Source organism: Chelonia mydas, chromosome 14 (genome assembly GCF_015237465.2).
Source record: "Chelonia mydas isolate rCheMyd1 chromosome 14, rCheMyd1.pri.v2, whole genome shotgun sequence".
Classification (NCBI taxonomy): Eukaryota; Metazoa; Chordata; order Testudines; family Cheloniidae; genus Chelonia; species Chelonia mydas.
Window position 1 is genome coordinate 35,967,622 of NC_051254.2, and position 26,445 is coordinate 35,994,066.

Below are 26,445 nucleotides of genomic sequence, written 5' to 3' on the forward strand. Positions count from 1 at the left end.
AAGCTACAGGGTTGGATCCTTCCCTCCAGCAGGGAAGAGATTACCCCTCCCTGGGGGATTTCTTTTCTTTCTTTCTTTCTTTCTTTCTTTCTTTCTTTCTTTCTTTCTTTCTTTCTTTCTTTCTTTCTTTCTTTCTTTCGCCGTGTTTTGCCCAGAAGCCCAGCTTCCATCCATAGCAACTTGGCTGTTTCATACTCTTCTGCCTACACGGCCCTCTGAAGAGACCTGCTAAGCTCATGGATCAAAGGTCCAGGGGTCATCAATTCTTGTGAATTGCCTGCAGTGCGATGTGAAGGAGAGAGGCCAGGAGATGTGTTTGGGAGTCTCCCCAGTGCTTCCCAGAGACCCCTCTTCCCATCCTGTGGCAGGTGTAGGCCCAGGTTCCCTAACTCTGACCCATGCTTTGCAGGCTCTGCACAAAGTCATCCCAGAGGTCCTGGATGCCATGCTGGGGAACCTGCTGGCAGAGTCCCCAGACACAGACAGGCTCCACTTCATCTTGGAGGTGAGCCCCATTTGACCTGAACTCTTTGGGGGACTCGTAAGGAGAGACTGGAAGGTGCATTTTCTACTCTGTCCTCCTAGCTGGGTCCCCAGTGGGCCGTCCTTGGTTGGGGAGCTCAGTGCAATGCAGTGTCAGGTCCTTCCTTCTTGAGGGACAGCGGAAGGAGCTGGGACTCCAAGCCAGAGCTCTGCCTGGTTCTGCTGAGCACTAAGCACAGGGCTCCTGGCTGTCTTGGGGAGTGAGAGTCTGAAAACCCACCCTTCCCCCACCCCTCCAACACACAGAGCCCATGAGATTCGGGAGATGGTTCTCAGAGAAGAGGCACATGCTCCTTCCTAGAGAAACAGGAGGAGCCCAGGGAATCAGCCCTTCCCTCTGATCTGCTCTGAAATTCCTGGGGGGATTGTGCTCTCAGTCACTCCCTACATCCCCCCAAGGATTTGCGTAGCAGGGAAGGGCCGAGGGTTCAGTCTCCTTTCTGGTGAACTGTTCAGGAATCAGGAGTTCTGGGAGGATGGGACCAGCCCCGACCCCAAACATTGTCCCAATCTAGAGAGATGCTGAGAAGTTGTGACCTGAAGGGTACAAGCTGCGTCCTGGGGGAAAGAATCCCCTTCTAAAGCTCTGCCATCAATGACTCAGCTATTCCCCCCTGCGCAGAATGTCTCAGGCCCCTGGGGCTGGGGTCATGGGGCTCATTTGCAAAGCAGGTGCATCTGGCCACTGAGTCTGACCTGCCTCCTTTCCCCACAGCATGTCAACCTCTGGGTCGTGTCCAGGGTGTCCCAGGAGCGAGCCAGGGCCATCAGGAGCAGCACAGCCCTGCTGAGATACACAGTCACCCTCCCTGAGTTTGACGTAAGTGAGCTCCGAGCCCAGCTTGCTGGCTCCAGGCGGAGGCGGGCTGGCTCCAGCGGGCTGCAGGATCTGCTGCTGCCGGGGCTGTGGGTTAGGAGGGTTCTTCATGGGGAGGCAGAGTCAGAGCAGGACTGAGCTAGGGTTGAGTCAAGTTCTTCTTGTCCTGGTTCAGTGTTGTCCCTGGGCCTTTAAGGGGACCATGCTCCAGCCCCTGCTTGGCATCCCAAAGCAGCTCCGGGCTCCCTTGGCAGCAGAGCAAATGAAGGGTCGATCTTAAGCTCCTCTCCCCCAGCATCTTCTGCAGAGGGGCTAAGAGGAAGGAGCCCTCTGGCCCAGGGGGACAGGGAGCTGAGAGGAAAATGCTGATGGAGTCCCCTCTGCTCTCCCTTCCATTAGATCTCAGCCGAGTTCCCTCGGATGGGTCACCATGTGGCCCAGCTGGCTCTATTTGTCATGGAGCCAGACAAGGACATCAGCCGGCAGGCCAGGGAGGGGACTTACCGGCTCTACCAACTGCTGCTCCAACAGAGGGGTAAGGAACCCAGCTGGGACACGGAACCCAATAGGGGACTGAGAGTGACCACAGGTGGAGAATGGGACCCCAGACCATTTCTCTCAGACTGACCCCAGCCGGAGGACAAGTCTCTCTCTGCCTCTGTTCTTCTCCACTCCACTGTGCAGCCACCAATGGGATTGGAAGGACACAAAAACTGCAACCAGAATGAGGAGAAAAGTCTCTGTCTCTCTCTCTCTTCCAGGCCTGACCATACATGAGGCGGAAGATCTCTGTTGCTATGACTGGCACCAGGACAGCAGGCTCTTGGGCTACAAGAATACAGCCAGAGTGGGGGAGGTAAGGGCACTGTGCCAGGGCATGACACAGCTCAGGGAGTGTGGCTGGCTGGGTTCCCTGCATTGGATGCCTCCTGGAGACAGGAAAAGAGCCCGCTCCTTATTTCCAGCTCAGAGTTCTTCATCCAGCAACCAGTGGGACAGGCTGGTGCTAAAGGTCCCACATTGGAACCTCGCTAGTTGCCGTGATTTAAGGAGAATCCCCCGTGGGTGAGTTAAGATAGGATTATGGCTCTGGGTGTCTCTCTGCTCCTTGTCCCCCTGGCTGATCCCCAAGTGTCTGAGAGGAGAGCACTGGCTCAGTCAGTCACGATTGCTTGATCAGACCCTTGTTGATTTCCCTGCACCCTGTAGAAGCAGAGAAAGAAGGTGGGGTTTGCCCAATTCCATTGCCGGTCAGGAAGCAGAATGCCCCAACCTGGGAACCGGGTAGGGGACATAGTGAGCTTCAGAGCCAATATGGACCACATGGGCCCCCCTCATGTCTCCAGACCTGGCCAGGGAATGGCAGAGTATCTGGACCTCAGCCACTGTTCCAAAGAAGCACATTGTGACTGAGCCAAGTTGCGGCTACTTGCTGCACAAGTAGAAAATCAAAGACACTCCCCCGCCCCCGTCTCACAACTGTGGTGAGAATATCCAAACCTTCGAACACACCATAACACAGTGCCCCCAGACTGGAGTCAAAGGTGAAATGGGTGATTTCCACAACATCACAGAGGAGGCCTTGGAACGGCTCCTGGATCGACAAGGGCATCTACAGAACGCTCCTCCACAGACGCCCCGTGAGAGAAACCGTGTGAGCTTGTCCCGCCTCCCACAAGCTGAATTGCTGCAGCGGAAGAAAAGTCTCCGAGGAGCATCTGGGACGGGGACTGGGCCATGAGTCTCCTTGTCCTTGTCAGGCTGCAGGTTGGATTCAACCTTGAAGAAACCAAGGAGCTGCAGAGGCCATAGCCAGCAACTAGAGAAATCACTTAGCTGGGGGAAGAGACCTTTGGTCTGTCAGCTCCAACGCCCTCCCCCCCCCAACAGCACACACAAACTTCTCTAGCCGCTGAGGTGCAGGAGATCTCTCTGCTGGAAGCAAGACAGGGTCCCCTGTCGTCTCTGTGCCCTGCACAGCAGAATGGGCCTGCTCACACACATTAGAGATCCATTTCCAGCCCATCCTGGCCCCTGCCATAAATTGCCTTCCCGAAAGAGCCACTGGAGGCTTTGGTCCTCAGCATCTGTGACCTTTTAATAAAGGGGCTTCCCTGAGCCCTGGGACCCTGAAAGCCTCCTGGGGAATGAACTGCCTTGGCCACAGCAGCTCTCTTCCCCGCCCTTTGGGGCACTAGACGCCATTGTACTGCCAGGACTTGGAGGATGACTCTGGGCAATGTGCTCGAGCCTCATGTCCTCTTGGTTTTAGGTCTTTGGAAAATTCTTCTCCGTCGGGGCAGAGAAGATCCTCCGACCCCCTGCTGCGTGTCAGCCAGGCTGGGCTGGTGCTTGTCTACTCACTCTTGGGGGAAGCCCAGCAACTGATGGGGGCACGGTAAGCAGCTGCAATCGACTGAGGAGCTTGGGGTGGGGCCCAGGGCCTCATTACCATCCTATCGGCATTCGCTGGCCTGGTAGCAAGGAGTCTACTGGGGACTTCTGGACTTCATGGACTTCTGTTCTTAGGATGTGGTGCTCTGCTATCAGTCCTGGGAAGGACAGGAGAGTCCCCTAAGTGCCCTCTGGGAACCTTTCCTGCCCCACAGAGCTGCACCGATTTCCCCATGGCCTAGTGTCCATGTCACCCGAGCCACCATCGAGAGTTGTTCCCATCCCTGGCAGGCTGGGAGGCCAAGGACTGACTGGTGATGGCGACTGAGTAGGCAGGGCTGAGGCACATGGGCGTGGGAAGCTGGTCTTGCTGCTGGTAGGGCTGGACCCGCTCTAGAGAGAATGGGAGGATTCAGTCAGCAGGGGCTGCTGACCTGCCCCGTTAACCAGGGCTGCCATCCTGTGGCTTCAGCTTCTGTCACTGGGGTGACTTGGGGAAAGGTCTCAAGCTCTCCTCATCCCACTTCACTGCTGCCAGAATCCCTCCCGCCCCCTGCCACCCTTCTAGAGCCCCCTCCCTGCCCTACCTGGGTGGGGATGGAGGTGGGGGTGGCGGAGAGGGTTCTACGAACTTGAGCGGTGTCCCCAGGTGGGTTGGAAGTGGAACAGCTGTCAGGGGCACTGATGGGGAGGTGGCAGGAGCTCACCCTCCAAGAAGGGGGGTTGGCACTGGAGGTCACTAGAGAGGACAGCAAGCCTCCATCCTGGGGGTCAGGAGGGTGAATCCACCACTCAGACATGAGCAGCTGCTGGGTGGAAATGATGGTGCTGGTTCCAGGTGCCCTTCATCCTCCCTGATTCCTGGGGAGCGTCTCAGTCTCTGACATGTTTTCGTTCCCCTGCAGCACGAGGATGTCACAGCCAAGGTGATGTGCTTCACATCATCCAGCCAAGGTGATGTGCTTCACATCATCCAGCACTTGCACCAGATGCCCGAGGCACTGCAAGGGCTGTGGCTCATCTGATGCTCTTAAAGGTTCCCCTCCCTGTTCAGCAAGTCCCGCTCCCTGCTGCAGGCACTGCTCTGTCTCACTGTAAATGGGGGGCTAGTGGAAGCGGAAATGGAGGCCCCTGGCACTCACAGAAACTCTCTCTCCTCTCTGTGGAGCTAGGTCCTTCCCTCGGCCCCCCAGATTCCTTCATCTGGGGCAGGAGCTCTTTCCCTCACACCACATCCCTCCCCTCTTTCCTTGATCTCACCCCCATCCCATTCCTCGTGCTCCCAGGCAGAGATCTTCCTGCCCCATATGGCGCAGAAGGACCTTTGTGTCAGGGCTACAGACTGTCTGCCCAACTGAAGATCAGGAAGCTCCACATTTGAGGAGGTGAGGATGGGACAGAGGCTCAGGGCTAGCTTCATCTCCTGCCCTTTATTCTTCCTTTGGCCCTTCTCTGGGCTCTCAGAGTCTGACATGAAGAGGAGCCTCTTCCCCCCGTGTCTTCTAGGCCTTGGGGTGTGTGACAGCCTCCCAGATGGGTGCAGTCAGAAGCTGAACCACCTCAGGGAGCAGTGGGGACAGGTCCCTTGTCCTAGGAAACCAAGCAGTGGTAGTTCTCAAAGCGGCTGAGAGGGAAGAGCCTGCTCCCTCAGGGAGGTAAGAGCCATTGACTTCTTTGGGCATATGGGTTTCTTGGGGGAGAAATGGGATCCCTGCTGCATAGCCTGGCTGGGAGTTTCCCCCATTCCTGGGACAGACATCTCCATCAATATGCCACCCTTGTTTTTTTCCTAGCAAGAGGCTCCCCAGAGAACTCCTCCTCAAACCTGTTCTCCTCGGAGCGTTTCTGGGAGGAGGCTCCCATCCCTCAGTCTCCAACTCCATCATGCAGTCTCTTTCAGCTAACATCTCTACTCTCCAGCTCCACTTCCCGCAGTGGGACAAACGGACCTTCAGCTCCTAGAGAACAGACTCTGACCTCCTTCTGATCAGCAATGGGGTTTCACCATCCCCTCAGCAAACCTGTCAGCCGGGCTGGACCGGATTTGAAAGAGGAGGGTATCTAACAGCGTTGCTTGGCCAATGGCTGCCTAGCCTGGGGCTCGGCCAAATTGATGACCAAGTGAGCCCCACCTGAAAGGAAACAAGGGAAAACAGCAGCAAAAGTACAGAAGCAGAGCGAGCTGTTCAGTAGACGGCCTTGGGCCAAACCCTGGAGTCCAGGGTAGGACTGGCTTCTCTCACCGTCCCTAAGGAAGGGGACATAGAAGACCCTAGAAACCCAAGAAGGGCAGGCTGAACCGAAATCAGGCTGAGGAAGAACTCCCCACGAGGGTGGAAGGCGTTGTTTCTGTTCAAGACATTTTTGGACTTTGTTTGCAAGGAGCTTGACCCAGGAAGGAGTGGAGTAAAGGACAGTCACCTAGTTGGAGGGCTGAGTTCCCAGCCAACAAACTGCAAGAGTGAGTATCAGTGGGGTTGCTAGCCCAGCTAGAAAGCGGTGACACGAGGCCTGGTCAACATCTAGCGGTGAGTGAACTCTGGTACACACCCGAAGTGGCTGTGTCTGGAGCCCTGTGTAGCCTCTTCTGTGGGAAGTTCCCATGGGTCAGTGGGGCCGGAATCTCTCCTGCTCCTTTGGTCTCTTTGGGCTTCACACGAGATGTCTGGTGAACTGCCCTTGGACTCTGGGCCCAGCACCGCTCAGAAATTATTGGCTACCTTCAGAGAGACAGGGCACAGCTCAGCCTGTTGGGTAGGCTGGAGACTCACACTTCACTTGAACACACAACACTGAGGTGGTTTGGGAAGCATAGTAACAAAAAAGACATTTAAGTGATACTAAGCAAGAGAAAGAGACAAATTTCAAAGAGAAACAAAACACAACACACTTTGTAGTGACTAAAACTGAATCTTAACAAGTCACAATCTTTGCCTTAGCAGTTTCCAGACTAACATCTCAGGTTTCCTAACAGACCTTCTTTGATGTCCCTGTAGGGTAGAAAACTTCTCTGTCGAATCCGCTGATTTGATTGCTTGGTCTTCTGGTTTCAGACCCTCTGTTCTCCTTCTGGGGTGCCTGGACCCTGATTGTGACATCTCTCTGGCCCAGCCTCTTACACAGATGTGTGCTGCAGCCAGCCCAGCGCAGGGAGCAGTGGGGACAGATGATCTCCTCCTGTCAGACCAAGCAACATGGGTCCCATTGAGGCTTAGATGGAAGATCCCAGGCATCTCCTGGAGGTAAGAACCGTCCACTCTTCTGGGCACTTGGGGCTGTGCAACAAAGTGGGGGCTCCTGTTCCATAGCCTATTTGTCCTCATGACTGTGTTTTTTTTCTTCTCAGAGGATGCATCTGGTATCCTGGAGACTGTTTGTTTCGTGCAGGAGGTTTGAGCGGGGAGAGATCACTCACTGTCATGACCCATGGGTCATTAACCCAGGTCTGCAGGGTTCCTGGGAGCAGCCACCCTCCAGCACGCCACCTGGAAGCCTGCGAAAAACTGCTTACCTAGGACTGACAAAGTCCAGACCCAGTTTGAGGCTTCTATTTGCAGAGTCCCAGAGCAGCTTATCGGCCCCCGGGACCTCCTTAAACCAGCAGCAGGAACAAGAAGCTGTCTGAACAGCCGAGCTCCTCCCCGGCTCTGGACCATGTGTTGGCTGTTCCTGCTCCCACTCCCCAGGCTTGATTTCCTGGCATCCGGACTCAGGGTGACTCACCTGACTTGAGATTCTGAACACAATTTGGTCTTTTGCTTCTGCTCTTCCAGTGTCCTGACCCAGCTGACTCTCGACTCCTGTCTTGTGAGTGTGGACTCTGCCTCTGACCACTAGGTCTGGCTGCCCATGACCCAGCCATGACACTGACTTTTCTTCAATTCCTCCAATGCCCTTTTCTGCTCTCCAGCTCTGCTCTCCCAGCAAGACACAGCGATCCCTTGGCTCCCAGAGTCCTGCTTGCCTGCTAGTCAAGGGCTCAGGGGGAGTGCTTGTCTTGCCTCCTCCCCCACCACAGCTGCTTTTCCTCGGGGACTCTCCCTAGCGCAGAAGAGAATCCGTCCTGGCAGCAATTCAGGAAGTCACGGAAGGGACGGTCTGCTCAGCTCCCTCTGCAATGCCACTGCCCGAGACCATTACGAGTGGGTGCCCAGTGACTGCGCCGACAGCTCCTTGAGAGACTCCTGGGGGCAGGGTAGTCGTGTTTCACGGTGACCGCGGGAAGCCATGCGAAGAGTGTGGCATTGAAGAGACTCTCCTGCTGTCCCAAAGGGTTTCTGTTCTCCTGCACAGTCAGACCGTGGGGCCAGGTTGCAGAATGGGGAAGAGCTGTTTGGTGATGAGTCGGAGGATTCACCATACAGGTGGCTGCAGCTGCAGATCCTGGAGTCCCTGTGGTAGGGTTACCATGTGTCCGGAGTTTCCCGGACATGTCCGGCTTTTTGGGTTTTAAATCGCCCTCTGGGAGGAATTTGTCAAACTCTCCAAAGGTTCAGGATTTCCCTCCCAATGCAGCACTCTGGAGGCCGGGGGAGGGGAGCTGCACGCTCTGCGGGGGAGCGCGGCACTGTGTCTGGCTCCGCACCCCAGACACACTGCTCTGAGCAGCAGGGTACGGGGGCCGGGGGGCTGGAGAAGGGGCATGGGGTCTCAAGGGACAGTCAGGGGACAGGGAGCAGGAGGGGTTGGATGGTTCAGGGGTTCTGGGGGGAGCCTGTCAGGGGGTGGGCATATGGAGAGGGGACGGGGGAGTCAAGGGACAGGGAGCAGGGGGGGTTGGATGGGGCAGAGGTTCGGGGGGGAAGTCAGGGGCAGGGAGTGGTTGGATAGGTATGGGAGAGCCGGGCGTCTTTCAGGGGGTGGGGGTGCGGATAGAGGGCGGGGCAGTCAGGGGATAGGTAGGGGGTGGAGTTCTAGGGGGGCAGTTAGGGCGGAGGGGTCTAAGGAGGGGGCAGTTGGAGACAGGGAGAAGGAAGGCTTAGATAGAGGGCAGGGTCCTGGGAGGGGGCGATCAGGGGACAAGGAGCAGGGGGTTTGGATGGGTTGACAGTTCTGTGGGGGACAGTCAGGGGGCAGGAAGTGGGAGGGAGGAGATAGCGGGCAGGGCTACCACTCCCCCCCCGGCCACCGGAGTGTCCTTTGTTTTGAAAGTTCAAATATGGTAACCCTACCCTATGGGCCTAGCCTCCACTCCTGAGAGTTCAGGCGAACCTCCCCCTGTTCTCAGGGAGTCTTTGGCTTTCGTGGCTGGGCCGCCTGCCGAGACAGAGGACTCAGTGTTTCCATCAGGCTGCTCAGTTGCAAATGCAGCTGTCCAAAGAGGTGAAGATTGGAAGCGAAAGAGCAAAGCTGGACCCTCCGCTGAGCTCCTGCAATCAAGTGAGCACAGCCTGGGAGAGACGAGGGAAAGCTCCAAGGTGGCTGGTGGCTGCAGGAATCCAGGGGAGGAGAAATAAATAATTCATGAGGAATTCTACGGGCTTTGTCTTGTGTGGTGAACAGTTTAAAATGGGTCTAGTTACTATCACATTCAACTTCACAATCGCTGTGTCTGAGTGAAGGGCAGGTCTAGAAAGGTCAGAGGTCACTCTAGGAGCTTCAAGTCTCAGATTCTGTCCCTATTGCCTGCTTCGACCAGCTGATCTCAACCCAACACCTCCCTCAGGTGGTCGCAGTGGTGAGCTCTTTCCCTCTTTTTCTGGAGTAGCCGCCAGCATGGGGACAGGATACATGTGGCCAAGGAAATGCAGAGGCATGGGGGTCACTTGCAGAAGCATGCAGATAACTTGCAGAGGGTAGGGTCCCAGGGGCACCATTTCCAATTTTGGTGGTGGCGGGGAGGATAATTTCACCATGATTCCAGGGGCTACTTAGGCACCTGAAAACTCTAGTGTTTTGTCAGATAACTTAGCAATGAGCTGACAGGAACACTTGCCAGACTGCTTTCCAGGGAAGACAGCTATAAGAATGGATCCAGGGAATGGTTCTGTAGCTCTGAGCTGTTTGGACACTTTCAGGGAACATTCCAGATGCAAGACAGAGATCCCCAAAGTTATCCTGGGTAACCCTGAGAGACTTATGGAAAACTAGCAGATCCCACATCTCTGCTGTCACTTTGCACTGACAAACTCGGACTGTCCCAACCTGTTCATGTATTTTACCTGCTTTAACCTCTCAAGAACTTTCACATATAAAAGAAAGAAAATTAAATAAATGACGTCGTTACACCAATATAGGGACGTAGTGTAAACCCGACCTCAGAGTGGTCCCATTGAAATGGAATTATTCACAGCCGTAATTAAAGTTAAACATGCACGTAAGTGTTTCCAGGGCCAAGATTAAGGCCACAGCTTATGAGAGGTGCAGATGCAAGAAGAGAAGAGCTGTGCAAAAACTGAAATGCCACTTGGAACTTGGCCCAAACAATGCATCACGAAAAATAAACTCATCCTGTTATACAGTAATAGAGCTGGTTCAAAAGGGTTTTACACTGACAATGCAACCTTTTAACTAAAAATGCTACTTTGGATTACATTGATCATTTGAACAAAGTTCCCTTTTTAAAAAAAACATTTTGGATTTCTCTGCCCACTTGAGAGAGAATGTGGAGTTTTTCCCACCAAAGCTAAACAAAAATTTGATCATTAAAAACATTTGCAAATAAGTTTGAAGAATATGGGTGGTGGGGGGGGAAGTGGTTTCTTCAATTTTCATGAACCTCCCCACCCTCGCTATTTTTGACCAGTTCTAATTATAAATAAATGTCTGTATGTACATGAATGATAAATATGTCTGCTACTGAAACATTTTCATAAATGATCTGGAGGATGGTGTGGATTGCACCCTCAGCAAATTTGCGGATGATACTAAACTAGGAGAAGTGGTAGATATGCTGGAGGGCAAGGATAGGATACAGAGGGACCTAGACAAATTGGAGGATTGGGCCAAAAGAAATCTGATGAGGTTCAATAAGGATAAGTGCAGGGTCCTGCACTTAGTTCGGAAGAACCCAATGCACCGCTACAGACTAGGGACCGAATGGCTAGGCAGCAGTCCTGCGGAAAAGGACCTAGGGGTGACAGTGGATGAGAAGCTGGATATGAGTCAGCAGTGTGCCCTTGTTGCCAAGAAGGCCAATGGCATTTTGGGATGTATAAGTAGGGGCATAGTGAGCAGATCGAGGGACGTGATCATTCCCTCTATTCGACATTGGTGAGGCCTCATCTGGAGTACTGTGTCCAGTTTTGGGCCCCACACTACAAGAAGGATGTGGAGAAATTGGAGAGAGTCCAGCGAAGGGCAACAAAAATTATTAGGGGTCTGGAACACATGACTTATGAGGAGAGGCTGAGGGAACTGGGATTGTTTAGTCTACAGAAGAGAAGAATGAGGGGGGATTTGATAGCTGCTTTCAACTACCTGAAAGGGGGTTCCAAAGAGGATGGTTCTAGACTATTCTCAGTGGTAGAAGAGGACAGGGCAAGGAGTAATGGTCTCAAGTTGCAGTGGGGGAGGTTTAGGTTGGATATTAGGAAAAACTTTTTCACCAAGAGGGTGGTGAAACGCTGGAATGTGTTACCTAGGGAGGTGGTAGAATCTCCTTCCTTAGAAGTTTTTAAGGTCAGGCTTGACAAAGCCCTGGCTGGGATGATTTAATTGGGGATTGGTCCTGCTTTGAGCAGGGGGTTGGACTAGATGACCTCCTGAGGTCCCTTCCAACCCTGATATTCTATGATTCTATGATTTACAAACAACGGCTCTCATCAGGAGTACTGAGGTCACATGACATAGAGAAACACCCAGGCCTGCAGGGTTCACATTCTCAAAGACATAAACCGCCCCAGGATGGGAATGTAACACACAACACAGCGTGACTGGCACGGGTTGGTTAGGTGCATGTGCTGTTTGCCAGAAGCTAAGCATAGTTCTTAATGAATTAATTTGGTTCCCCTGTGAAATAAATGGAAAGATTCCTAGTCACTTCAAAGAGTTTTGGATCAATCCCTAAGTGACTTGGTCAGTCACCCAGAGTGAAATTTACTTCACTCCAGCAACTGGGCTCTCCGTAGATAAAGCACGGGGATTAGGAAGGTGAAACACACTCCCATAGGACTGCAGCATTAGAAGGCTGAATGCAGCCCATTTGCACTTGTTGGCAGTGCAGGGTTCCCGCATCCATGGTGCACAGAGGCCGCTTCCCCCCAGGTTTGGGGTTAAGTCAGGATGGGGGTTGCACTGGCTCTCTGGGGTGTGGGTGGGTTTCACCCAGGGGGGCAGAGCAGGAACCAGCACCCAGGGGATCCTTTGTCCTGTGCTCAGGTCGATACAGCATAATTCCTCCTCAACAGAGCACAGACTCAGCTTCCAAGCCCAAGGGACGGGGAGATGGAGAACTCGTTAGGTACTGTACTGCCTGAAAGTGCTAGAAACTCCTCAGTAGTTACAAGCTCCCTAGGAGATCAAGTTGGTTCAGAAGTTACCTTGTTAGTGAAGGTTTCAGAGTAGCAGCCGTGTTAGTCTGTATCTGCAAAAAGAAAAGGAGTACTTGTGGCACTTTAGAGATTAACACATTTATTTGAGCATAAGCTTTCGTGAGCTGCAGCTCAAGTGAGATTGAAATCAGAGTTAGCCAGTGTTATCCTATGACAATCCTGGTAGGAAATACCAGCCTTTGTTATAGAAACACTAATGTTTGGATGTTTTTGCCGTATGTTCTGGTTACGAATGAACAGCTGCACTAGGGGACAGACGGATGTGGGGTGGCAGGAACACAGAATACATCAATTAGTGTTTGGGGATAAGGTGGAGTCCCCCACACCTGCCCCTCAGGTCCCCTCTGCTCCTCCCGGATTGAATTGGCCTCGTTAGCACTGACCCCCCCCACTTGGTAAGGCAACTCCCATCCTTTCATGTGCTGTCTATTTATACCTGCCTACTGTATTTTTGACTCCATGCATCTGATGAAGTGGGTCATAACCCAACGGAAGCTTATGCCCAAATAAATGTGTTAGTCTCTAAGGTGCCACAAGGACTCCTCGGTTTTTTTGCTGATACAGACTAACACGGCTACCACTCTGAAATCTGCTCCTCCTGCAGCTCCAGGGGTTCTTCACACCTCCCCCTCCCATCTCTGGGGCTGCAAGAAGGGAGGGAGCGGGGCTTGCAGAGGTCATAGAGCTCAAAGGTTGGGTAGACAGGAGTCTTCCCGGGTCATAGAGATAAGCCAGAAGGCTGGGTAGATGGGAATGCTCCAGGTCACAGGGGCTAGGAGGACTGTGGCTGGAGAAGCCTATTTTTCCACTCCCAGTGGGCTGTTCTCCCCGTGTCTCAGTGACACCGTCTGACCCAGGATCCCCAGAGTCCTCCTGGATCATAGAGGACAGTGGCGAACAGGCTGCACAATGCCTGGGGGGGCCAATGAGATCAGCTTCTCTACCTCGCTCAATGAATGCTCTCTGTGGATTGACAGTGCACAGGCTGAGACCCAAAGCCATCTCCAGGGTCACAGAGACGGCGCTGTCTGAGAGTAGAGAGGCTGATCTCAGGGTTCGCAGTGGTATCTTCACCCCCCTCCCCCAGTACCAGGTTTACCATGGCTCCCGGCCCACGCTCCAAAGGGGCCCCGGCCCGACCCGCTCTTCTCCGCCTCCGCCCACCCCTGGGGCTTCTGCTGCAGGCCACGCGGCACTGGCAGCCAAGCTCCCCCCTTGGGGGAGGAGCCGGAGATGAGGTGTGGGCGGGGCCGTGGCAAAGGGGGTGGAATCAGGGAGTACCCCCTCCAGCCCCCTGCTGTAAGCCGCTCAGGGCAGGGGGCTGGGAGCACCCCCATGACCCCAGCCCACACCCCCAGCCCCCTGCCTTGACTCCTGCACCCCCCTCACTCACCCCCATACCTGACTCCTGCACCCCCCCACATCCCCACCCCCACCCTGAGCACCAAACAGGAGCTCCTGCACCCTCCCCCGACATTCCCATCTGCACCCCTCACACCAAACAAGAGCTGCCCCAGGTAAGCGCTCCACACCCCAACCTCCTGCCCCAACCTGAGCCCCCTCCCTCACCCTAACTCCTGGCCAGACCCTGCACCCCAACCCCCCCCACGACCCCATCCCTGACTCCTGCACCCCCCTCACACATCCCCACCCCCACCCTGAGCACCAAACAGGAGCTCCTGCACCCTCCCCCGACATTCCCATCTGCACCCCTCGCACCAAACAAGAGCTGCCCCAGGTAAGCGCTCCACACCCCAACCTCCTGCCCCAACCTGAGCCCCCTCCCTCATCCTAGCTCCTGGCCAGACCCTGCACCCCAAAACCAGCCTGCTCCTGCACCCTAACCCACTCCCAGACCCTGCACCCCAGCCCTGACTCCTGCATCCCCCCCCACATACCCAGCCCTCCCACACCCCATGCCCTGACTCCTGCACACACACCCCACATCCCCACACCTCGCACCAAATGGGAGCTCCTGCACTCCCCCACCCCCCGACATTCCCACCTGCACCCCTCACACCTAATGGGAGCTGCCCCAGGTAAGCGCTCCACACCCCAAGCCTGAGCCCCTCCCTCATTCTGGTTCCTGGCCGGACCCTGCACCCCAATCCCCAGCCTGCTCCTGCACCCTAACTCCATCCCAGATCCTGCACCCTGCGCTCTGATCCCCCTTCTGCACCCTAAGTCCTGGCCAGACCCCACACCCCAATGTTTTTTTACATTTTTTTTATAAAGCGCTCTTATCCAAAGCGCTTTACACTAGTTAGCTAACGGTACAAACAATATTTGGAAAGATCATAAGTGGTCCGCCGAGGCCCGCAGCGATTTTCAAGTGGTCTGTGGAAAAATAAGTTAGCCTACAAAAACAGTCAAGGTACCGCACTTTATTTTCATTGACTTGCTATTACTTTTAGGAGGAGGATGAAGAAAGAAAGAAAGAATGAAAAACGGGGGCAGGGGGGAGATAAGAGAGAATGTTCTTTTTCTTGGTGGGGTCCTAAGGAGGAGCCCCAAAAATGAAGCTGAGCACAAGGCCGGGGGCCCCACTAACTCTAAATCCACCACTGGCTGTCACGCCACCTGGGCTGGGGATACTGTGTCAGCTGATCCCCACAGTCTTCAACCTACCTGGGCACTACAGCAGACATGGCCCTGCTCACTAGCGCCTCTCCACTCCCTAGCCCACCCACCACTTGCTTCCCCACCCCCACCCCCGGTTGACTGAGTGTCCGGTTAGCAGGGCTGACTGGAAACTAGGAGTCCGGTTATAGGAGTAACCACATTAGCTACCTGATCTCTTAGTTCTCTAACACCTTCAGTTGGCACCTTGCAGGGGAGGGGCCCAGGCCATTAGTTGCCAGGAGACAGGGTGTCAGCCATTCTCTGTGCAGACAGCATCACACCTGCCTAGGGCTCTGCAACAATCACACACCCTTATCCCACCACCTAGATACTTAAGAAATGCATAGGGGAAACTGAGGCACCCACACACTATTCAGAGAAAACATTAAGAACATTCCCACTTTGTCACACTGGAGGAGGGGCAGCTCAGTGCAGAGAGAGACAAAGAGAATGGGCTAGAACCAGGGAGAAGGTAGGTACCCGTTCTATGTGGGCAGGGGCGGTGGGGTGGGATCCTGTTTACCTCCTCCCCAGCCCTGCTGTGCTTGCAGTTTACTCCCAGCCCCTCCCTTTCTCCAGGGACCACCCCTAGCTCCCACCCCGCTGTGCTTTTGCCTCCGGCCCCTGCCTTGCTCCAGTCAGCAGGGACTAATTCTCCCCCCATGACCCACTGTGCTCATCTTGCCCCTGGCCCCTGCCTCGCTCCAGCTGGGGACCAATCATTCTCCCCTCCATGCCCCTCTGTGCTCTTGCCCCTGGCCCCTGCCTCGCTCCAGCTGGGGACCAATCCTCCCCCCCACCATGCCCCCCACCATGCCCCGCTCCCAGGGTGGATAAAAATCAATGATTGATTTTTTTATTTAAATCGAATTTTTTTGATAAAATGCTTTTTGAGGAAAAACACCGATCTAAAGATAGTTTTAATTAAGACACATTATGGCTCAAAGATCTCTCATCATGGAATAGGGATTGTAAATTCTAATTCTATAGTATGAGTACATTAATCACGTAATGTTTAAGAAAAGTGTTGTAAATGAGTTCTAATAGTTCATGGATTAGGGACCCAAACGTATGGGATTCCACAGGCTTCTGTATAGATTATTTAGGTTAATCTTTCTATCTACCCAATGGGACTCAGTGCTCAGTCTAGAAGATACCATCAGAGATGCTTAGTTTTGCAGTTCTCAAAGTGTGGATTTGTGTCTTCAAATGTAACATGCTTGTTAACAGCAAAAATGTTTTAAAATAAATAAATAATATAGAGAGGTGAGAAATAACAGACCTCAACTCTATTGTCTCTCTGCAAATTTGTGTACACAGAGTCAATCCCTTACCGCTCTCTAAAAGTGAAAAGTTTAAAAAAGTTCAATTAATAGACAATTGTTGGGGGCGGAATAGATCTCGACCAGGAGAAGAAAGCTGGAGATAAATGTGAGAAGTGAGGGATATATGCTTTTTTGTTAAAATATTATATGTTTTCTGTTGAAGAAAAAAATCCAGAATACTTAACGTTGTTCTTTTAGTTAAATAAAATAATTTAAATGTCTGTCTGGTGATGTCCTCCTCCTAATACAGCCTTGCAAGAAAATCCTCCAAATATTAATGATTAACCTGTTGAATGGGAGATAGTTCACCTCCCAGTGACTTCACAAATATCTGCTTCAATTACCTTTGGAAAATGAAATAACCAAACAATCATTCATTGTCTGAGATAGCTGTAAAACTCATCTGAAAAGTTTTCAAAATAAATCACTGTTTACAAATGTATAGTGCGTGCCTTCTAAAAATGAAACCTGCATCTATCTCTGAGTTGTGAAGAATATATATTAAGGTTGAAACAACCAACAAGAATGTACTTTTATGTAGAAACCATGATTAAATTGAGTCTTCCTGAGAGGTGATTTAAATCACGATTTAAATCAAATCCACCCTGCCCGCTGTGCTCTTGCCCCTGGCCCCTTCATTCCCCAGGGGGCCCCACAAATAGGTTTGGTGCCGGCACAAAAAGTCAAGCTTGCCCTGCCCACCCCACCCCATCTCAAGAACACAGTCTGAGCTGGGTGTCTGGGTCCCAGACCTGTAGCCAGGGTTGGATTCTCTCCCGATTGAATGAGGCTGGGGGGAAAGTGAAGATTGGGGCCCCATCACCAGCATCGATAAATATCACCTGCCCCCGGTCACAGTCCAGACAAACCCGGATCCTGCTGGGGACCCGGCTCGGGGTAGGGGGGTCACAGAGGAGGTGAGAGCCCGGAACTGACCCCACCACCGCTGCACAGCCCAGATCCCCTCCTCAGGGCGACAGCTGATCCCTCCCTTCCTCCTCACAGATTCTCTGGCCACTCCCACAGCCCAGAATCGCCCATTCCCCACCTCCACCTCCCAGCAATGTCTCCCTGAGGTGAATCCCTCACAGCCCAGCACACAGGGATCAGAGTCAAATCTTCCAGGGTTTTTGGGCAGATGCTGGCGTGTGTCTCCCCATCTCACACTTTTCCCATCCTCAAACAGGATGAGGATGGGATGAGCCGTGTCCCGGATCCAGAGTCACCTTCACTGGGGAGAGAGAATCAGAGTGTTAGGGGCAGAGTTCAGCCCTGGGGGAGGCTGGGACCATTTCTCACTCTCCCCAGCAGCCCCATTCTGTTTGGGACAGGCCTGGATCCCAGGGAGCTGCCTCTGTCCTGGGCACCTGAGACTGAGCAGAGATGTCACTGCAGTTCTTCAGCCTGTTAATAGGAGCCACTTTATTGGTTTCTCATTTCCTTGCAGGGGTCCCCTGCTGGGGCTGCTCCACTCCCAGCATCAGAGACACAGCCAGGAAGGTGTCAAGAAGGTTTTAGCCAGAAAGGAGTAGAGGAGGCAGGCACCAGGCCAGCTATAAACCCCACAGCAGAGGGAAACTATAAACCCCTAATGCAGCCTCCACTCCCAGGACAGGGAACAGAGAGGAAGGTGCAGCGTTGGGGAAGAGCCGCTTAACACCAGTGAGTAGGAGGTGGTATTGGGGGGGGAGCCCCATCCCCAGCCCAGAGAGAAGGGAGGCGCTGACAGCCTCGGAGGGAGAGCGTCTCCCCAATCCAGGAAGCAGTGAGCAGCTCCAATGGGAGAGCCCTGCCCTGCCCAGAGGAAAGGCAGGATGTTGGAGAAGAGCGATGGGGAGACCCCCCTGCACCAGGGTAGAGCAGAGGGATGTGTCAGCCCTCAGGGCAGAGAGCTCTGTTCAGGTGCTGCTCCGTGCCACTGTTTCTATTCATCTGTTTGGGCATGAACGCAGCATCAAAGTCAGTGTCACGAGTGTTTGTGTGACTTCAGCATGGGATCTCCTCCCTGTTTAATGTGTTTATTTATGGGGCTGTGTGTGTCGTGGGCGGTGTCGGTTTGATTGGTAACTTTAGCTACAATCCCATGAAGATGTTTTCACTGGAATTTTCTCATAATTTAAAGACAATCTCCACCTGCAAACTCACCCTGTCTGTGTGCTCCGAGGGGTTCCCCTCTTGGTGTCTCCAGTGCAGACAGCAGAGTGTCTGGTGGTGGAAAGGAGAAAAGAGACGAGATTTCAGGCTTTCATATTTATAACAGCATCCCCACTCTGAATTCCTAGACAGTTTTCAACATGACAGAGAAACAGACAGAGAGGCCCAGAGACATACTCACATATTTAATATAAACTAATCTGAAACCTTCTCTTTCCTCTCTCATTCAGGTATCGCTCAGCAATGGAACCAACATCCTTACAGCCTCACAACCATCCCAAGACACATAATCCATAAAACAGATTTACTTTCTCCTCATCAACCCCTCCCACCCTTCAGATTCCAGCTGGTTTGTCTCATTCACTTGCTTGCTGCCTTTTGTCATAACCTAGACCCAGATCATGCAAAGACTTTGGCATAAAAGTAACTTTATTCCCTTTGACGCTAACAGGATGTTGAGAGTTTGCAAGATCCTGGTTCTAATTGTGAGCTGTTGGGTCTGTTTACTCAGCATTTATACTGACTGACTTGGCTTTGGCCTGATTAGCAGTTTGCTTGACATAAGGGAATCGTTGCCTTAAGTGACCTTCTTATCAAGTGATGTATTCCTAAGTTACTATGTGGGACAAAGAGGTATTTGGACCACACAATATGCTTAAGGAGAACAGACACCCAAAATGTACTGCCCGGAGCGGAAAGCAAAGTCCAAAAATCCCTATGTGGAGGAAAGGGTCAAAGTGAGCTATGCATAATTAGCGGTAATAAACCAATGAGAAAAGAGAACAACATGAATATATCTTGGAGCGCAAAGCCCTGCCAATAAAAAAGTTCATGCATGTGAACTGTATGAGTTATATAAGATATGAATATTAAATAACACTCAAAGGTGATTGGAAAAGAACTAATAAATATGTAATTTGGATGTGTATAATATGTCAGACATTTTAAGGGATAGTCAGAGTTTCATAGGAGAAATCCCCTGTGACCCGCCTATGCCCCAGGAGAAGGGAACTGGACAGCACTTCTTTCTATATGCGATGGCAAGTAGCAAATATCCCAATGGCTGTTGATGGGGCAGTAGATGGGGAGGGCTCTGAGTTATAGAGAATTCTTTGCCGGGTGTGTCTGGCTGTTGGGTCTTACCAAAATGCTCAGTGTCTAACTGACCACCATATTTGGGGTAGGGAAGGAATTTTCCCTGATGTCAGATTGGCAGAGAGCCTGGGGGTTTCGCCTTCGTCTGCGGTGTGGGGCATGGATCGTTAGCAGATATTAAACTAGAATAAATGGTGCATTCTCTGTATCTTGCAGTTGTTAGACCATGATTTGAGGACTTCAGTAACTCAGCCAAAGGTTAGGGGTCAAGTGTAGGAGTGGGTGGGTGAAGTTCTAAGGCCTGCAATGAGCAGGAGGTCAGACTAGATGATCATGATGGTCCCTTCTGGCCTTAAAGTCTATGAGTAATTTCTTACTTTAACAGTAATTATCATTGCCAGGCAGGCTTTTGGTAGAAATAAAGGTTTGAATTAATCAACCTGAGTGTCTTGCACCCAAAGCGTGTGGCATTCTCACCCAACAATTAAATAGATCCACCATCTAATTATGAACCAATTGGCCAGAGCCATTCTCCTCCCCCAGTCTCAGAGGCTCATCCCAATTTCCCCTCCTAGATCCCTTCTCGGTACCTTTGAACTTCCTCAGAGTCTCCATTACAGCAATAGTTTTCTGGGAGAAACCACTGAGTCTCACTTCCAGTTCAGTAGAAATCTCCATTGCCTGCTGGAACTTCCCCTTCTCACATCTAGACAGAAACAATGTCACATGGTTTTATTTCATGTAGTGACTCATAAGTTCTGACTATTGAGTCGCTGCTCTAATGGGCCTGGAATTACAATTCATCTACATCTCCCAGCCTCGGAGCAGGTGCAACACAGCCCATGGCCATGAAACATTCCCACTTAAGGTCCCATTAATATTCTTCAGCTCTTGCCTGGAGAGACCAGCTCTGGAGATAAGAAGGGAATTGAGTCTCCATGCCAATTCACTCCTTGGCCTCCATGCTCTGAGGGACAGGAGGTTCCCATGCAAAGTGCTGTAGAAATCTGTCCACTAGGAACTACACTGAGACACCAACTCCCCCTTCCCCAGCTCATTCCATACAGATATCAGGGGGGAAAGTCTTGTGACCACTGCTGCCCTGGGCTGAATGGTGACCAGTGCCCCAGCAGTGACAGGCCCATATTCCACCCCGACAATCCTGAGGCAGCCAGTCCCCCAGGGATGTGACATCGCTAGGAAATACTTGAGGTCAGTCTTTCCCACTGAATGGAGAACTGCAGAGTCTTCTATAAAAGGGTGAGAACCTGAGGATGAAGTTGATCAGAGAGATTTGTATTCAAAATATGACCTTTCCTCACACATTTGGCTGCAGAGCCCTGTGGAGATGCGGCTCAGAGCTTGGAGCTGGTTATTCTCAGCATTGTGAAGTGTGAGGGGGAGTGAGGGAGAGCCACATACCTGCTCAAGGTGGTTCTGACATCCTAGAGGAGAGAGAGAAAAGAATCTCAGTCCCATCTGACACACACAGGGGATCCTAGGGAAGGGATTTAGCAAGTACGAGGAAAAGAGCCCCTGCCCTGACCCAGAGCCATGAATTAGCTGAGCTAATCGGGCTTTTCCATCTCTAATATCTCTGTGTCTGTAACTCTGTAAAGAACAATAGTCATTCACACGTCAGGAATGCACACGCCAAGTTACACCGAGATCTCTGACTGCTGGACCCCATTGCTTATGATTCAGGAGCCCTCCCTTCCCTGTGTGAGGATCTGGGATGTTTCTCACTCAGTCTCACCTGCAGGAATTCACTCGCTGGCTTCTGACCCTTCCCCTCCATCTCACTGATCAGATCACTGAGATGGGAAATCTGCTTGGAAAGCTTACTGACATTTTCATTCTGTATCTTCACAATTTCCTCATCCAGCTTGTCCAGCTGGGCCAGGAGGAGTCGCTCTTGTTCCTCCAGGAACCACCGCAGTTTCTGAAATTCAGACACAATCTTCTGCCTCTTTGTTTCTGTCTGTTTCTAGAATAAATAAGGAAAGGGCTGGTCAGGAACATGGATGAAGCCTGAGGGCCTTTCATACAGTCTTACAAAAGAGAGTTTCTTTACAATCACTAAGACATCGGTGTAGGGACCAGGACATGAGCCATCAGGCCTATTGCTCAGAGCTGCAGTTGGAAGTCAGGAACTACAGCCAAAGTCAGACCTGAGTCAAAGTCAGAATCTCACCAAGGGCTGAGGATGGAGTCAAGACCAGGAGTCATGCCAAAAGCTGAACCAGAATCAGTGTCTGGAGTCACACGGGGGATCGGGACTGGAGTCGGAGTCAGGCACCCTCGCGAAGGGTCAAGCTGGAGTCAGATAGCAGTACTGCAGGTCAAACCTGAGTCAGGAACAATGCCAGGGCCAAGCCAGAGTCAGGGGCCAGTCCAGCAGCAATCAGGAGTTCACTCAGTTGTTTGGACAACTTTCCATGACTCCTGCTGGCGTAATTCATGCATCCGAACGTCTGCTCCAATCAGGAGCTTCGTAGGCAGATCTTCTGGTGGGCCAGAGTTCCACTAGCCCTCCCCCTGCTGGCTCTGGAGAGTGGTCGGGTTGTGGTGACCATCTGGGACCTGTGGACTGGGGTTCAAAATCGGGGGTTCAAAATCTTTCACATCGTGGCACTGGACTCTATGTTCTCATCACACGGGAGAGGATTTTCTTACAGCTTCCCATTTGGTCCCAATGTCTCTTAAAGGGATGTCTCCACATCTGATGTGGTTTGGACACTGTGTCCGATGGCCTCAGAGGGTACATCTACACAGCAGCCGGCCTCCAAGCCCAAGGCAACACTCAGGCTCTTGCAGCTCACGCTGCTGCACCCACAACAGCTGTGTAGACATTGGGCCTCTGGCTGGAGCTACTGGGATATAATCAGTGCAGTGTGGGAGAAGTTTTGTAAACGTCACAAGGAACAGTAATTACCTCATTAATTAAAACACATCTTAGGTGCTGCAGAAGAAGTTGTTGTCTTTCTCCGGGGAGAGAACATTTGTGATACACACACTTGTGTACACACACACACACACACACAGAGTATCCCATGATCATGGAGAAACACACACACAAGACCACATTCACCAAGGCCACAGAGAAATCGACCAAGAAACAACCCTCCCAGCTCCATGTCCCGGGAGATGAAGAATAACAGGCACCTACCAGATACTCCTGGCCTCTCTTCTCTCCAGCCTCTTTCAATCCCAGCAGCTTTTCTCTCTCTTCCCTCAGAGTCTGCAAATGGGCCTGGATTTTGTCCTGAAAAACAGAAACGATTTGGTGGGTTCATTTTGAGGCTGGCTGACTGTTTGTAGAGGGCGTTTTTCCACCTAAAACGCAAGATATGTCAGTCTTCCTAGCTAGACTAGGTGGGGGAGGTAGCATCTTCTATTGGCCCCACTCCAGTTGGTGAGGGAGGCAAGCCTGCGAGCCTACACAGAGCTCAGCTCTGGGGAACATACTCTTTCCTAGACCTGAGCTCTGTGCAAGCTCGAAGGCTTGTCATTCACTCACAGAAGCTGGCCATGAGCGGGTATTACTTCACCTACCTTGTCTTTCTAATATCCTGGGACCAAGATGGTTACAACAACATTGTGTACAACAGTGGGTTCTTCTAGATGTAGAACATCAGCGACACCAAGGAAATGAAACTTTATTTGTGGAAAGTGGGAGTGTTTTATATTCAGAGTTGAGTTATTACGTCCACTTTTGCCATCGATTTAAACCGGCAGGAAGCTGGTGTCACATGGTGGTAAATCTATAAAGCTGTTTTTGAGCAGATTTAAGAAACAGTGATATCAATCCCAGAAGCCTCCGGGGCAGCCATATAAGCTGGGATGCTCAAAGGAACCCAACTCCATTGGCTTTCAGCCCTGAAGCCTGGGGATTGGACTGGTTGGACAGCACTGATCTAAGGCCTAGGGCAAACCCCATTAGATGTGTTGATTTGTGTTAGGAACAGCTGGGGTTTGCTCTAGTGCTGTCCTAGCCCCTTTCCCTGGCAATGGCCTCTGGGTAGCTACCCCACCGTCCGCAGCAAAGGTCCCGGAAGCGGTGGATTCTGAGAGATTTGCATAAACTGCAGCATGGGACTAACAGAACCACTCTGGCTAGTCCTTGCCCACATACACAACAGAACAGGTCAGACTGACACCGGTCAGCTCCAGCCTGGGGTTAGTTTTGCTGCAACCCAGTGTAATCCCAGTGGTACTTGGCATGGACCTGAGCTGTCTGGAACCCTTCTCTGTTTGGACTGAAGGTGCTCGGGGTCCACACGGTGTTTAGCCCAGTGATCTGCTTTAGTGCAGGCTGGCAGCATCTGAGTTTAACCCCTCATGGAGCAACACGGGAGTTCAGAATCCCAGTGGGAAATCTCCTCTCCCTGCTGGACCTGGGGCCTTTATCAAGGAGTCTTTCCCTGCTAATGGCCGCACTTCATCACTGCTCAGTGCTGCTGGGGGGGCACTGTAGCCCAGTGGTTAGGATGCTGGACTGGGCCTTGGAAAAGCGGGATTTATACCCAGCTCTGCCACTGACCCACTGAGTGATCTTGGACAAGGCACTTCCCCTCACTCTGCCTCGGTTTCGCCTCCCACCCTTTGTCTCTCTTGTCCAGTTAGACTGTAAATGGCTCGGGGCAGGGATTGTCCCGCACTGGGGTTTGTGCAGGGACTCCCACAATCGAGGTCAGCGCTCATCTGGGGTCTGTAGGGGCTGATGGGATGCAAATAACAATAATAAACTCTGTGATAAATCAGTAATAACAGCCACAGCTTGTAACTCCCGCTTCTCCAGCCTGAATGCAGCACTGTCACATAGACCGACCGGCAGCTCTGGTGAGTCAAACCTCACTGATCATTTAACAGCTTCCAGGCTACAGAAAGTGCCCTTAGTTCACTGGCGGGAGCCGGGTTTGAAAAGATTCAGCTGCTTAAAGAAAACTTTCCCACATCAGACAAATTTAAAATCCTCCTCTGTTGCCTTTCTCGTCAGGCTGGAGTCTCATTAATTTGTACAGCCTCTTTCATGCAGTGAAGGCTACACACAGCTGAATAACACAGTTACACCTGTCTTGGGCAACTTGTGATGCCAGTAACCTGTAATTAAAAGCCTAAGTTATTACCCATTAGACTGGACAGCAACTCGGTACCTTGTACTCCTGGGCAGCTTCCTGTATGGGGACCGCCGTGTGAGCGCGGTGAGCCCGGGACTCTCTGCAGATCACACAGATGGGGGTTTGATCCTCTTCACAGAACAGTTTCAGAGCCTCCTGGTGTTCCCCACACACCCCGTCCCCTCTTACTCCTTTCGCTGCCTGTAAACTCAGCCGTTTGGCGATTTCTACGACATTTGCCAGCTGCCTGTTGGGCCTGAGGTTTCTCTGTTGCACAGTTTCTCTGCACTGAGGGCAGGAGGCGGCTGTATCGGATCCCACCCAGCACTGGGCGATGCAGGCTCGGCAGAAATTGTGCCCACACTCCAGAGTGACAGGTTCTCTGAAATACTCCAGACGGGACATGTCGCTTCCTCCTGGAGACTTTCCACGGGGTTCTCTGCAGCCATGGCTCCCTCTGGGCAGTGTAACAGGATAACTTATGTTTCAATTTCCCAAGTTCACACTATGCCTCACCTGCAGCAACAACTGGATGTTTCCCTTCCTGGAACTGACTTGTGCTGTTGGCTAAGCAGGAATGAGCCCATTGTGAATTTCAGCCCTGGAGGCTTATTGAAAAATGTGCCACTAGGGCTTTGGTCCTGCAATCAGTCCTTTAGCTTGTGTGGGACTTGACAGGGGCATCCGTAATGCTGAGCCTGCAGAAGCAGGGGAAAAGATCTTACTCTTTATTGAAAAAGATAAAGGAGAATGTTTGTTTTTATATTTAGGTTCTTAGACCTTAGCTGGAGAACTCAGGCCAGAAAACATAAACTGTTCCTTTTGTTTCTGAGTGACGAGGTTTCACCCTGGTCACGTTCTCGACCTTTTCTACTCTGCCATGTGACCAAGAAGCTTCCCATTTTATTCAAACGGGAGCTGAGATTCTTATGGTATCACAGGATTCTAGGAGCTGGGGATTTAGGAAACACGCCAGGTACTGAAAGACTCGAGTTGAAATCATGAGAATTTGCGGCAACCCCAGAGTGATTTGATGTGGAAAAGAAATGGCTCTATTTCTGACTATTGAAGGTCCTTCTCTGCCTCCCATCCCTGTACCATATGTTTAGTCTCACAAGACTGCTGTGAGGTGGGGAAGTGCTGTGACCCCATTTCAAAGGGAGGAACACCCGGCGCAGAGCAGAGAAGTGACTGCCTGAAGCAGCGCAGGAAGACTGTTACAGAGCAGGGAATTGAACCTGGGTCTTCCAAGTGAAGAGTTAAACCACCGGACCAGACTTTCTGTCTGCATTAGGAGCCTGGGAAAGGAGGTGTCACGGTGTATGGAAACCCCTTTTGGGGCAGGGTGTGGTTGTGATGCTACCACTGTTACAATCTACCCAACTATCCCTAGGCTGAGAGCTGCATGACCAGTGGCCGGGGGAGGTGACTGCCGGGATAGGGGGCCCTGAGCCCTCCCTGCTCCTCCGGGTCCTAGCCCAGGGCCCAGTCAGCGGTGAGTGCAGTCACCCCCCAGGCAGCAGGGGTCCCACCGCAACATGCTGACCTTCCTCGGGTGGGAGATACCACTCACACCACCTCCCTGGGCCACTTCCTCCCGTGTCCCCTGAAGCCAGCGTCCATATGTCATCGGGGTCTCTGAGCTCTTCAGTGAGGATAGCTCCCTAGGCTTCCGAGTCCACTCCTGGGCAGGATCCTCAGCCACATGTCCTCCCTCCTCGGTGGTCAGCCTCGGATGAGCTGGGCTGCTCCCTTTTATACTGAGGCAGCACTTGGCACATGCCCAGCATGGTCTGAGGGGTGAGACTTCCACCATCCATAGTGTTGGGTTAACTCTTTCTTGCCTAGTGTGGGGTATGCACACCCCATCACAGGAGGATAAA

General features: G+C 52.2%; 3 long non-coding RNA genes and 1 pseudogene across 3 annotated transcripts; 3 read left to right on the forward strand and 1 right to left on the reverse strand.

Moving 5' to 3' along the window:
• The first annotated feature begins 443 nt into the window (after window positions 1-443).
• LOC119567758 lies at window positions 444-1,815 on the forward strand. The gene is made up of 3 exons (XR_005227760.2): window positions 444-505; window positions 1,259-1,363; window positions 1,760-1,815. It is a non-coding gene; the product is annotated as an uncharacterized LOC119567758 (long non-coding RNA).
• A 22-nt stretch (window positions 1,816-1,837) lies between these two features.
• LOC122462881 lies at window positions 1,838-3,657 on the forward strand. Its single transcript, XR_006285762.1, has 3 exons — window positions 1,838-1,895; window positions 2,122-2,216; window positions 3,633-3,657. It is a non-coding gene; the product is annotated as an uncharacterized LOC122462881 (long non-coding RNA).
• Window positions 3,658-6,736: 3,079 nt separating this feature from the next.
• On the forward strand, window positions 6,737-7,249 carry LOC122462882. Its single transcript, XR_006285763.1, has 2 exons — window positions 6,737-6,996; window positions 7,101-7,249. It is a non-coding gene; the product is annotated as an uncharacterized LOC122462882 (long non-coding RNA).
• Window positions 7,250-16,906: 9,657 nt separating this feature from the next.
• LOC102941084 lies at window positions 16,907-25,029 on the reverse strand (annotated as a pseudogene).
• Window positions 25,030-26,445: the final 1,416 nt, after the last annotated feature.